Raw genomic sequence first — 15144 nt, forward strand, 5'->3', positions numbered from 1 at the left:
GGAGACGATCGTAGAGATGCTGGATGTAGTCCTGTGGAACGGCTTGCCATGCCATTTCCACCTGGCGCCTCAGTTGGACCAGCGTTCGTGCTGGACGTGCAGACCGCGTGAGACGACGCTTCATCCAGTCCCAAACATGCTCAATGGGGGACAGATCCGGAGATCTTGCTGGCCAGGGTAGTTGACTTGCACCTTCTAGAGCACGTTGGGTGGCACGGGATACATGCGGACGTGCATTGTCCAGTTGGAACAGCAAGTTCCCTTGCCGGTCTAGGAATGGTAGAACGATGGGTTCGATGACGGTTTGGATGTACCGTGCACTATTCAGTGTCCACTCGACGATCACCAGTGGTGTACGGCCAGTGTAGGAGATCGCTCCCCACACCATGATGCCGGGTGTTGGCCCTGTGTGCCTCGGTCGTATGCAGTCCTGATTGTGGCGCTCACCTGCACGGCGCCAAACACGCATACGACCATCATTGGCACCAAGGCAGAAGCGACTCTCATCGCTGAAGACGACACGTCTCCATTCGTCCCTCCATTCACGCCTGTCGCGACACCATTGGAGGCGGGCTGCACGATGTTGGGGCGTGAGCGGAAGACGGCCTAACGGTGTGCGGGACCGTAGCCCAGCTTCATGGAGACGGTTGCGAATGGTCCTCGCCGATACCCCAGGAGCAACAGTGTCCCTAATTTGCTGGGAAGTGGCGGTGCGGTCCCCTACGGCACTGCGTAGGATCCTACGGTCTTGGCGTGCATCCGTGCGTCGCTGCGGTCCGGTCCCAGGTCGACGGGCACGTGCACCTTCCGCCGACCACTGGCGACAACATCGATGTACTGTGGAGACCTCACGCCCCACGTGTTGAGCAATTCGGCGGTACGTCCACCCGGCCTCCCGCATGCCCACTATACGCCCTCGCTCAAAGTCCGTCAACTGCACATACGGTTCACGTCCACACTGTCGCGGCATGCTACCGGTGTTAAAGACTGCGATGGAGCTCCGTATGCCACGGCAAACTGGCTGACACTGACGGCGGCGGTGCACAAATGCTGCGCAGCTAGCGCCATTCGACGGCCAACACCGCGGTTCCTGGTGTGTCCGCTGTGCCGTGCGTGTGATCATTGCTTGTACAGCCCTCTCGCAGTGTCCGGAGCAAGTATGGTGGGTCTGACACACCGGTGTCAATGTGTTCTTTTTTCCATTTCCAGGAGTGTATGTATGTATTGAAATGGGGACCTAGAAACGACGGAGAGGCTTCGTCGCCTCCGTAGCCATCAGTGGTACACAACCTCACAGCAGGCTACAGCAGTCCACCCACCCCACCACGCCCCACTCCAAAGAACCGAGGGTTATTGTGCGGTTGGGCCCCCAGTGGACTCGCCTCCGGAACGTCTGATTCCAGGCGAGTGTAACCCCAATGTTTTCGTGGTTTGTAATTATGGTGTACGCGTACTTGGAGACAGTGTTTGCGCAGCAATCGCTGACATAGCGTAACTGAGGCGGAATAAGGGAAGCCAGCCCGCATTCGCCGAGGCAGATGGAAAACCATCAACTGGCCGGCCGGCACACCGGACCTCCACACTAATCTGCTCGGTGTATTAGTGCCGGGGACCTGCACGCCTTCCCGCTCGGGAAGCAGTGCGTTAGACCTCACTGCTAGCCGGGCGGGCAACATTGAGTAACTTCCGTGATTGCGAAGGAATCGATGCTACCAGCGTAACAAGGCCGTTGGCTACTGATTAAGGTGCACCAACGTTGCCTTAGCACCGGTTTTCGATAGCGGCATTTTGCCTTGCACTTTAACCATGGCGGCAAGCGGAAAGTTTACAGACTTATGAGTTTCGGAAATGCTTCCAGTGTTGCTGCAAAAGACAATAATCATGTCGTTTTGGATGTCAGATAAATCGCCGCACTTCCGAATTACGACAACGGCTGCACTGCTTTGCGCGCCCCCAGGACGCATATGACATGCCCGCCATTGTTAGTGCTGCCAATGCCGTCTGTGGGTGGTTATTGCAGGTTGACGTCGAAAACAGGCGGTGACTGGACCGCGTACAAAAGTTATATTATATCATTAATCGCGACAGTGTGATTTTTCAGAAGCTAAATTTATTACAATACAATACCCTTCGAACATACGTCCATGTCTGAATGATATTCTGTTGTAAAAAATACAGTTACTGCATAAACACAGTCTCTGACGCCATTAATGACATAACCACGCCTGGCGGGTCTTCCTATGCTTAGTTTCACGAATGTGCGAACATTTGAATTATGATTGAGTGGCATATTGAGGCTATGCACTGGGGTCGTGCTCGTATTGCTGAAGTGGATAAGGTGACCGCTCAAATGTGGGAAATCCGTATTCGGGTCAAGGTTCGGCACACATTTGAGTTTGTTACAAGTGGCTGACGCTAATATATATACAAAATATTACATTTCTTGACTACCACAAGTGCTTTGTTGAAATCTATATCGCGGTGGCACATCTTACTCGTATGATGTTCTGCTATCGGGGATTGAAAACTTTGCAGTCATGCTCATCAATCCATTCCTTTATTATCCTCCAAGTTTCGCCTAGTAGTACCACAGCCATAGACCTCACAGTGTTGATGTGATCTCGTGCGTCTATTGTAGGTCGAAAAAATTCTTTTAAGTTTTGATGTCTGGAAAATGTGGTCTTTACACAATTTTTTTAGAAGAATTTTGCTTATGCGGTCAGCAATTCTAGCAACTAACGGTAACCATATGAAGTAAGAATGCAGTCCCTCGTCCTTGTTGTCATCCCTGTCTAATGAAAAACCGTCTTAGCTGTTGGGCATCAGCGTTTCATTTAAAATATTCACATCCGATTCGAAGCTATTACTACCACTGACACGGAAGGCAAGGCTAAGAGAGAATGCTGAGTACTGCTTGCTTCCGGGGTGATTAGTGATACCAAGTGGTGACATCTAAATATCTGTTTGTATTTGTGTTTATCCCATGAATTCTGTGTCACAGATAATGATCTCTGATGTAAAGCTGGCAGAGGCTGCAAGTAAGATGGGGCTGGACGTTTTAGCTGTTAGTGACATTCGGGTAAGGGGTGAGAAAGAAGAGGAAGTGGGAGAATACAAGGTCTACCTGTCAGGCGTCAAAGCAGGAATAGCACAATGGGGTGTAGGGCTTTACATCAGGAAAGAAATGGAACCCAGCGTAGTTGCAATAAGGTATGTAAACGAACGACTGATGTGGATAGATTTGACAGTGTCTAGCAAGAAGGTTAGGATTGTGTCAGTATATTCGCATTGTGAAGGGACAGATCAAGATAAGATGGATAGTTTTTATGAGGCACTCAGTGATGTAGTTGTTAGAGTAAAGGACAAGGACAGTGTTCTGCTCATGGATGATTTTAACGCCAGGATTGGAAATCGAACAGAAGGGTATCAAAAGGTTATGGGTAAATTTGGAGAGGATATGGAGGCCAACAGGAACGGGAATCAACTCTTGGATTTCTGTGCCAGTATGGGCTTAGTAATCACAAACTCCTTTTTTAAACATAAGAACATTCACCGGTATACTTGGGAAGGCAGGGGAACCAGATCTGTCATTGACTATATAATAAAAATTCAGAAAGGCTGTGAGGGACACACGTGTATTCAGGGGATTCTTTGATGACACTGATCATTATTTAATCTGCAGTGAAATTGGGATTGTGAGGCCGAAAGTGCAGGAGGTCAGGTCCATATGTAGGAGGATAAGAGTGGAGAAACTTCAGGATAAGGAAATCAGGCACAAGTACATAACAGCGATCTCAGAAAGGGACCAGTTAGTTGAAAGTAGTCAATTACAGTCATTGGAAAAGGAATGGACAAGGTACAGGGACACAGTACTAGAAGTGGCTAAAGAATGTCTTGGAACAGTAGTGAGTAAAAGTAGGATGAAGCAAACAGCTTGGTGGAATGATACAGTCAAGGCAGCCTGTAAAAGGAAAAAGAAGGCGTATCAAAAATGGCTACATACCAGAACCCAGGTAGACAGAGAAAGTTATGTTGAAGAAAGAAACAAAGCCAAACAGATAATTGCAGCATTCAAGAAGAAATCGTGGGAAGACTTTGGAAACAGGTTGGAGACTATGGGTCAAGCTGCTTGAAAACCATTCTGGAGTGTAATTAGCAGTCTTCGAAAGGGAGGTAAGAAGGAAATGACAAGTATTTTGGACAGGTCAGGAAAACTGCTGGTGAATCCTGTGGATGCCTTGGGCAGATGGAGGGAATATTTTGAAGAGTTGCTCAATGTAGGTGAAAATGCGATCAGTAATGTTTCAGATTTCGAGGTAGAATGGAATAGGAATGATGATGGAAATAGAATCATATTTGAGGAAGTGGAAAAAATGGTCAATAGATTGCAGTGCAATAAAGCGGCTGGGGTGGATGAAATTAAGTCGAAACTCATCAAATACAGTGGAATGTCAGGTCTTAAATGGCTACACAGGATAATTGAAATGGCCTGGGAGTCGGGGCAGGTTCCATCAGACTGGACAAAAGCAGTAATCACACCAATCTTTAAACATGGAAACAGAAAAGATTGTAACAACTACAGAGGTATCTCTTTAATCAGCGTTGTGGGTAAAATCTTCGCAGGTATTGTTGAAAGGAAAGTGCGAGTATTAGTTGAGGACCAATTGGATGAAAATCAGTGTGGGTTTAGGCCTCTTAGAGGTTGTCAGGACCAGATCTTTAGCTTACGGCAAATAATGGAGAAGTGTTATGAGTGGAACAGGGAATTGTATCTATGCTTTATAGATATAGAAAAGGCATATGACCGGGTTCCTAGGAGGAAGTTATTGTCTGTTCTACAAGATTATGGAATAGGAGGCAAACTTTTGCAAGCAATTAAAGGTCTTTACATGGATAATCAGGCAGCAGTTAGAGTTGACGGTAAATTGAGTTCATGGTTCAGAGTAGTTTCAGGGGTAAGACAAGGCTGCAACCTGTCTCCACTGTTGTTCATATTATCTATGGATCATATGTTGAAAACAATAGACTGGCTGGGTGAGATTAAGATATGTGAACACACAATAAGCAGTCTTGCATATGCGGATGACTTAGTTGTGATGGCAGATTCGATTGAAAGTTTGCAAAGTAATATTTCAGAGCTAGATCAGAAATGTAAGGACTATGGTATGAAGATTAGCATCTCCAAAACGAAAGTAATGTCAGTGGGAAAAAAATATAAACGGATTGAGTGCCAAATAGGAGGAACAAAGTTAGAACAGGTGGACGGTTTCAAGTACTTAGGATGGCAACATAGTGAAAGAACTGGAAGCGAGGTGTAGCAAAGCTAATGCAGTGAGCGCTCAGCTACAATCTACTCTCTTCTGCAAGAAGGAAGTCAATATCAAGACTAAGTTATCTGTGCACCGTTCAATCTTTCGACCAACTTTGTTGTATGGGAGCGAAAGCTGGGTGGATTCAGGTTACCTTATCAACAAGGTTGAGGTTACGGATATGAAAGTAGCTAGGATGATTGCAGGTACTAGTAGATGGGAACAATGGCCGGAGGGTGTCCACAATGAGGAAATCAAAGAAAAACTGGGAATGAACTCTATAGATGTAGCAGTCAGGGCGAACAGGCTTAGATGGTGGGGTCATGTTACACGCATGAGAGAAGCAAGGTTACCCAAGAGACTCATGGATTCAGCAGTAGAGGGTAGGAGGAGTCGGGGCAGACCGAGAGAAGGTACCTGGATTCGGTTAAGAATGATTTTGAAGTAACAGGTTTAACATCAGAAGAGGCACCAATGTTAGCACTGAATAGGGGATCATGGAGGAACTGTATAAGGGGGGGCTATGCTCCAGACTGAACGCTGAAAGGCATAATCAGTCTTAAATGATGATGATGATGATGATGATGATGATGATGAGATAACGATCAGGTCTTCTATAGATCGACACATTTAGGAACGAGAGACTCCACGGGGAAGTTGACGATCCTTTATATTATGACTACTGTTCACCGCAATATACACTGAAGAGACAAAGAAACTGGTATACCTGCCTAATGGCGTGTAGCCACCCGCCAGCACGCAGAAGTGCCGGAACACGGCGTGACACGAACTCTACCAATGTCTGAAGTAGTGCTGGAGGGAACTGACACAATGAATTCTGCAGGGCTGTCCGTAAACCCATAAGAGTACGAGGGGGTGGAGATCTCTTCTGAAAAACACGTTGCAAGGCATCCCAGATATGCTCAATAATGTTCATGCCTGAGGGATTTGGTGATCAGCGGAAGTGCTTAAGCTCAGAAGGGTGTTCCTGGAGCCACTCTGCAGCAATTCTGGACATGGGAGGTGTCGCACTGTCCTGCTGGAATTGCCGAAGTCCGTCGGAATTCACAACGGACATCAATGGATGCAGGCGATCAGACAGGATGCTTCCGTACGTGTCACCTGTCAGTGTAGTATCTATAAGCATCAGGAGTCCCATGCCACTCTAACTGCAAAGACCCCACACATTACAAAGCCTTCACCAACTTGAACAGTTCCCTGCTGACATGCAGGATCCACGAATTCATGGAGTTGTCGCCATACCTGTACCCGTCCACCCGCTCGAAACAATTTGAAACGAGACTCGTCCGACCACGTAGCATGTTTGCAGTCATGTTGACGGGCCCTGGCGAGGTGTAAAGCTTTGTGTCGTGCAGTCACCAATGGTACACGAATGGGCCTCCTCCTCCTCAGAACACCCATATCGACGATGTTTCGTTGAATGGTTCGCACTTTGACACTTGCTGATAGCCCAGCATTGAAATCTGCAGAAATTTGGGGAAAGGTTGTTTTTCTGTCACTTTGAACGAGTCTCTCCAGTCGTCGTTGGTCCCGTTCTTGCATCATTTTTTTCCAGCGGCCTTGATGTCGGAGGTTTCAGATTTTACCGGATTCCTAATATTCACGGTACACTCGTGAAATGGTCGTAAGGTAAAATCCCCACTTCATCGCTACCTCGGAGATGCTGGGTCTCATCGCTCGTGCGCCGACTATAACACCACGTTCAAACTCATTTAAATCTTGTAGCAGCAGTAACCGATCTCACAACGGTGCCAGACACTTGTTGCCTTATACAGACGTTCCCCACCGCAGCTCCGTATCCTCCTATTTACATATCTCTGTATTTGAATACGTATATGCCTATACCAGTTTCTTTGGAGCTTAAGTGTAAAATGTTGCCAATTTGTGCCGTGTGCACGTGTCATGATAAGGACAGTATATAAGGCGAAAAAAAAACTAAGTACAAACATTTGTAGAGTGGTTAGAGGAGATAAGAAAAACTTCTCTTATGTGACACAGATGTCAGAGGCGCCGTTTTCCCACTAGTGGTGCTTGAAGATCTGACGCTAACTTGGCTTAGACCATCGCTCGCAGTTTAACAGGCGTAACAGGCACGTCTGATAACTGAAAAATCCTAGTGCGACTCCTGTGTTCCACAGTCAACACAGATTTACCAAAAATCTGTAGGCTTCACGATCAACTGACAGGACACCATCTTATGCTTAACACGCTCGGTGAAGGAAATTACTGTATCTTTCACCGTGAAATACTATCGGGAATGTAGCAGTCAGACAACGTTTATGGTTGCAGCATGACGTGGTCACACTATTGATGTCAGAGAACATTTCGACAGTGTTTCTCCTTCACTGACGGACTGCGAAGAGTGGGCCAATGTTGTGGCTACCGTGTTCTGCCGACCTCACTGCTATGGATATCTTCTTTTTTTTTTTTGGGGGTGGGGGGTTGATGAAGTGTGTAACGTTGCGAGTATCTAGGAGAGCTATTCGGCCGCTTAGAATTTCTAGGAAGCCAAGGCTCAGGGAGGACCGCGGACATCCCGGAAGGTTGAACGCTTCTGGCCAGAGAGATGCAGAGGCACTGAGCACGTCACCGGAAACGGGTAAATCCCAGAGGAGGGAATTTGGACGGACGATGCTCGGATACCCTTTTTGCAGAATATGCTCCAAGAAATGGCGCAGTGTCAGACAATCTTAGGGACGGTCAAGCTACTGCTCTTTGGGATTCGATAATAACTCACATCAAATATTAATGCAACTGTGAATACATTTGCGATCTCAGAAAAATGAGGTGCATCCAGAGACACAATAATATCTCAATATCATTAAAACCACAGAAGTTAATACCCCACAGCGAATAAACATTTTTGCAATGGCCCTCTGGATACACAACTTTTAATCACGTCCTCCGACTTCAACAAAAGTTATCTCAGATGATGGCAATGCTCTGCAGCTACGTATCTGTATTTACTTTATTTATTTATCTACGACATTTTGTACACCTTTCTCATTATATAACTAGTTTATATAACGTCAGAATATCGTATTCTTCACATTTATACAGTAAATGAATGCATGCACCATGAATACCTCATATAAATATCATACTTGCGTTTTTATTTGAGAATAGTTTACTATTTTACCGGTAACTTTATTTAAATGTTGACAGCAAGTGGTAGTAAGATACTTTGCTAATTTAAGTGGTCAATCGCTTGTGTTAGCGGACACCGCTTTGTAAAAGAATTCTAAAAGACACTTCCCACAAGCAGGGGTAAATAATTGCTTAAACTACGTTTAACGATAATTCGTTGTCATTTAATGTGAGCGCACTTGCACTAGAATGCTAGCTTATTTATTTATGAACATCTACATCTACGTCTACATCCATACTCCGCAAGCCACCAGAAGGTGTGTGGTGGAGGGTACTTTGGAGTACCTCTTTCGGTTCTCCCTTCTATTCCAGTCTCGTATTGGTCGTGGAAAGATAGATTGTCGGTATGCCTCTGTGTGGGCTCTAATCTCTCTGATTTTATCCTCATGGTCTCTTCGCGAGATGTACGTAGGAGGGAGCAATATACTGCTTGTCTCCTCGGTGAAGGTATGTTCTCGAAACTTCAACAAAAGCCCGTACCGAGCTACTGAGCGTCTCTGCTGCAAAGTCTTCCACTAGAGTTTATCTATCATCTCCGTAACGCTTTCGCGATTACTGAATGATTCTGCAACGAGGCGCGCTGCTCTCCGTTGGATCTTCTCTATCTCTTCTATCAACCCTGTCTGGTACGGATTCCACACTGGTGAGCAGTATTCAAGCAGTGGGCCAACAAGTGTACTGTAATCTACTTCCTTTGTTTTCGGATTGCATTGCCTTAAGATACTTCCAATGAATCTCAGTCTGGCATCTGCTTTACCGACGATCAACTTTATATGATCATTCCATTTTAAATCACTCCTAATCCCTACTCCCAGACAATTTATGGAATTAACTGCTTCCAGTTGCTGACCTGCTATATTGTAGCTAAATGATAAAGTATCTTTCTTTCTATGTATTCGCAGCACATTACACTTGTCTACATTGAGATTCAATTGCATTCCCTGCACCATGCGTCAATTCGTTGCAGATCCTCCTGCATTTCAGTACAATTTTCCATTGTTACAACCTCTCTATATACCACAGCATCATCTGCAAAAAGCCTCGGTGAGCTTTCGATGTTATCCACAACGTCATTTATGTATATTGTGAATAGCAACGGTCCTACGACACTCCGCTGCGGCACACCTGAAATCACTCTTACTTCGGAAGACTTCTCTCCATTGAGAATGACATGCTGCGTTCTGTTATCTAGGAACTCTTCAATCCAATCACACAATTGGTCTGACAGTCCATATGCTCTTACTTCGTTCATTAACGAAGTATTCCTTATATTTATCATAAATGATCTGAACGTAACCGAATATTTATAACATTTCTTTTATTTAAATACTGTTGTAATATATTAGGTTCTTTCAGGAAAGTGTTCAAGTGAGTCAAATCATGTCTGTCGAGCTTGAGAACGAAGTTTTTTTTAGTGGGGATGGCCTTCAGGTAATGAGAGTTGGGCAGTGATGGAACACTCCTGGGCCGCGAGGGATTAGCCGAGCGGTCTGGGAGCTGCAGTCATGGGCTGTGCGGCTGGTCCCGGCGGAGGTTCGAGTCCTCCATCGGGCATGGGTGTTTGTGTTCGTCCTTAGGATAATTTATTTTAAGTAGTGTGTAACCTTTGGCACTGATGACCTTAGCAGTTAAGTCCCATAAGATTTCACACACATTAGAAACTTTTTTTTTTTTTTAACACTGCTGGAGTCAAGTGAAAACTGGGACATTTCGAGTGAAGAACTCGAGGGAGCAATTCTGGACACTTTGGGATTTTTCTACCATTCTCGTAACGCTTTAAAAGCGGCTTTACTGCATTTCATAAGGGTGTTTTCTGTCTGTACTTTATTTGAATATTGCGGAACCACTTTCCGTTTGAGATGTCCGTTGTTCAATAAACATTATTCAACATAATTCTCCGTCTTTTCATCAATTATAGACGTTAAGATAAAACCCTTTTTATTTAATTATTCGTTTATCTTTTATTTTACATTTCTGTGTATTTTATTAACTCGGAATTCTGACCAGTGCGATAGACTAATTGATTGCAGTATTACAGTTGCAGATTGTTATTTGCATCGAATTAGCTACAGAACACGAAAAAAAACAAAAAAAAACGTGCACAGCTCGACCCTGTGACTACATCGAACTATTCTTTCTAAACAGAGCCGTGCATAGCCCCAGTACCTGAATACGAGTAACAGCAGGTAAGCACGCAGCTGGTTTGCTAGCAGGGATTGCTGTTCAGAAGAACGACTACTCAGCAACAGAAACCGTTTGGTATCGGCGCAATTGAAGGCTCGTCCGGGATATGAGTCTAACCACTTTAGAATTGTCATTGTAACACAGTACAGCACTTTAGAATTGTAATTGTAACACGTTACAGCATTCTGTGACCCAGGTCCTAAACCTATCGTATGACAGGCAGTTTGCGTGGGGGCTCTCAGCTAAAGATTTCGCAGCAGTTGCATGTGTGAGAATCGATAGTAAAACCTAGAGGGGGAAGTTCGTTGCGGAAATTCAAGGAAGAAGAAAAAGGCTACGCACTCTTGAGTTCGAGTCTGCAGCGGCCAGTAGCAGTGGAGACCACGGCGGCGATATAGCGGCAGTGGCGGACACGGCAACGCGGGCCATTGGCGGCGACTTCAAATTCATCGGCAGCATCTACACTTGTATCAGAAGCAGTACGGCAGAAACAGCCTGCATGACCCGCTTGCACCGATAGCGTTAACATGTGTGAAACTGCAAGGTGGTCGTCAGTGATGGAGTTCGACGACTAAGCAGTCGCCCAATCTGGATGGTCCAGATAATGCTAGTGGACCAGTTAGACCAAAACCTGAACGACAATATTAGTGGGGCAGATAGTCTGAAATCAGATAAAGGAGATGTAATTGTGACTGATTCGATGGCGTGGTTAAGGGAAATTTTGACAAACATGAACTCTGAAGAATGAGAATTTTCACTCTGCAGCGGAGTGTGCGCTGATATGAAACTTCCTGGCAGATTAAAACTGTGTGCCGGACCGAGACTCGAACTCGGGACCTTTGCCTTTCGCGGGCAAGTGCTCTACTAACTTAGCTACCCAAGCACGACTCACGCCCCGTCCTCACAGCTTTACTTCTGCCAGTACTTCGTCTCCTACCTTCCAAACTTTACAGAAGCTCTCCTGCCATCCTTGCAGAACTAACACTCCTGAAAGAAAGGATATTGCGGAGACATGGCTTAGCCACAGCCTGGGGGATGTTTCCAGAATGAGATTTTCACTCTGCAGTGGAGTGTGCGCAGATTAGAACTGTGTGCCCGACCGAGACTCGAACTCGGGACCTTTGTCTTTCGCGGGCAAGTGCTCTACCACTTGCCCGCGAAAGGCAAAGGTCCCGTGTTCGAGTCTCGGTCCGCACACAGTTTTAATCTGCCAGTAAGTTTCATGAACTCTGAAATTGGGGTACTGGATACTGGCTACATCATATCAAGCGAAATCTCTCACCAGGCCCTCATACTTGACTGCAGACGTTATTGTTTGGCATCTTTTTTGCCTGTGCGCTCAGAACTGAAAAGGGCAACGTGACGCTGTCGACGGGCTTACTAGAGACACTGCCCAACACATCTGTGCAAACCTTGATCAGATTTTCACTGTGGTTTCCATTTCACGCCCGATCGGACCTTACTTTCCGAATAGCCCTCGAACATTTCTCACATAAGTATGTGTTCCTTTTCATCTCTTATATTTGTATTTTTCTATACGTACTTCTACATCCTATATAAGCTGAGCAGAGAAGAATGAAACATCATCATAGCGAAAATCGGGAAATCCAGTGGCATGAGCAACTTTGACATAGGGCCCGACTATGAGCATTTGGGCGGAATATCTTGACTATTCACGTGCTAGTATTGTGACCGTCTGTGGATAGTGGTTGAAGGACTGGGAGACCAGGAGTAGGGATACGGTCCCCGCCACATCGAGAGCGTCGAAGTCTCAGACTTTCCCGCTTTCCCGCAGTGTAAAGCAGGATAGGCGGTGATCAGTGGCAGATATGGCGACAGGCTACAATGCTGGTGCAAGCACTTGTATTCCGGGGCACCCTTCTCGGCACACATTCTTGAACATAATGATCCTAGCAGACAAGTTCCTGTGTTGAAACAACGAGACCGTACCATTGCAGTGGGCACGCGACCATCGAGACTGGACCGTGTATCGGTAGAAGTGTGTGACCTGGTATGATGTATCACACGTCTTGTACCGATACATTATCCAGGCGAACGGCTCCTCGAAACATGCACGGATGCAGATTGGTGGGAGCGATATTATCCAATAGGGGACATTCACCTAGGTTTCCGTGGGACTGGAGAACAACGTGAACATTAGGCCTGATATCTTTCCGGCCGGCGTTGGTGTTTTCCAGCAGGATAACTGAAAGTTTCAGACAACCAGAACTGTGCTACATTGGTCTGAGGAGCTCGATACTGAAGTGAGTTTATATCTTGAACACGAAATTCATCTGGTCTGAAGCCGATGGAATACAAAATACCGGCCGTAATTTGTGGGAATTGTCTGACCAGAGCGTAAAAATTGCGCGTCGTATACCTGCGAAAACTTACAAAGACTTGTCGAAACCATGCCACATAGAAACACTTATGGATTTCTTTCAAAAGGTGGTCATAATGTTTCGACTCGTCAGTATACGTTTCACCTCTTTACTGTGTGGCCGTATAACACATGGTAATCACAAATTGTTTACATTTTAGAAACATTTGCACTAACTAGAGACTGTTCGTAATGACATATTCGCCATTATGTCACGAACGACTCGGTTTCTGACGCATATTTACTAGAAGGTTCTTTTCCTCTCTCTGTTTTCGTTAGCAATTATAGTACACTCTTATTTCAGAGGTTAGTTGCAGTTTGAATGTTTTCGTTTCCATTCCTTTCAGAATACTACAGAACTGTGAAGACATTGATAGAGTAGAATAACCTAGTCAGTAAATGAATTTACCTGCTCTGAATACACACCTATTTTTATATATTTATTTATTTGTTGCTTATTAAACCTGACTAGTTTATTGAACAACACATACAAAACATATCTCAAAATATTCACAACAACAATAATCGTAATGAAACTTCCTGGCAGATTAAAACTGCGTGGCGGACCGAGACTTGAACTCGGGACCTTTGCCTTTCGTGGGCAAGTGCTCTACCATCGTTTCTTTCTTGATTTATTTTTTGATCTCATTTTGGTCGGTATTTCTCGTTGCATTTGTTCGCAGCGGATGTCCCATGAGACCCATTGAGGTTCGTGTAACTCAGGTTTTATTTTTATTTTTGTATTATTACAGACAGCAGCTAACCCTCTGACCGAACACGGTAAGCTAAGGGGCAGGCTCCATCTGAGCTTCCCAAGCAAGGCTCACGACCCGTCCTCTGAGCTCCAATTCCGCCAGTACTTCGTCTCCTATCTTCCAAAGTTCACAGAAGCTCTCCTGCAGACCTTGCAGAACTAGTACTCCCAGAAGAAAGGTAGGTCTGCCGGAGAGCTTTTGTGAACTTTGGAAGGTAGGAGAAGAGTTACTGCTGGAATTGCAGCTGTGCGGACGGGCTGTGAATCGTGCTTGGGTAGCTCAGATGGTAGAACACTTCCCCGCGGAAAGCAAAGGTCCTGAGTTTGAGTCTCGGTCCGGCATACAGTTTTTATCCGCCAGGAACTTTCATATCAGCACACCCTTCGTCAGGGGAGTGAAAGAGTAGGAGATGGAAATGACAGTGAGAATGGCTGTCAAGAGAGAACATAATTAAATAGAGAGCTCTGCTGACGAGGGAGAAGGAAAAGTTGTTTGGGAAAGGGTAATAAGGGTTGACGAGAGTCAGATGCAGGCAAGTATACAGAAAAGATAGGCATTGCGGACCATTACCTGTCTTTGAATTTTGAAAGGAACTTAAGTTCTCTGATATTTTGAGGAAGATTGTTCCAGAGTCGGGTTCCTGATACAGAAAATGCCTTAGAGGACACGGCGAGCCAGCCGGAGTGGCCGTGCGGTTCTAGGCGCTACAGTCTGGAACCGCGAGACCCCTACGGTCGCAGGTTCGAATCCTGCCTCGGGCATGGATGTGTGTGTTGTCCTTAGGTTAGTTAGGTTTAAGTAGTTCTAAGCTCTAGGGGACTGATGACCTCAGAAGTTGAGTCCCATAGTGCTCAGAGCCATTTGAACCATTTGACACGGCGATATTATGCAGTGGTACAAAGGTGATTTGACTTTGCTGAGAACAGGTATTTCTGCTGGGTGGTTCAGATAGTAGTATAAGACTTAAAGATAAGTAAGAGTGAGTACAATGATTGAGACGACTAAGCAAACACAGGGGGAAATATAGTTTCCATGCTTATCGACATGATAGCATGTTCGTTGGTAGGAATGATACATCCAAAATAGCGTACGTCATACAAATAACGTATACAATCATTCATCGCCAACGCCAGCCGGCGTGAGCTCTCATAGGAAAATCCTTGAAGAATCAGATCTAGTATGAGGAGAATTAGTGACTACGAGTTTCTTTTTGAGCTCAAGAGGGAATACTTTTGTATATTTCTGTAATGAATGAAGTGACGCTGTCAAATTCTTACAGACCGCAGTTCTGTATTCAGTCCACTCCAATTGATGGTACAAAATTATCGCAATATTCTTTGCAGAAGTA

The sequence above is a fragment of the Schistocerca cancellata genome, chromosome 1, assembly GCF_023864275.1.
Source record: "Schistocerca cancellata isolate TAMUIC-IGC-003103 chromosome 1, iqSchCanc2.1, whole genome shotgun sequence".
Lineage (NCBI taxonomy): Eukaryota > Metazoa > Arthropoda > Insecta > Orthoptera > Acrididae > Schistocerca > Schistocerca cancellata.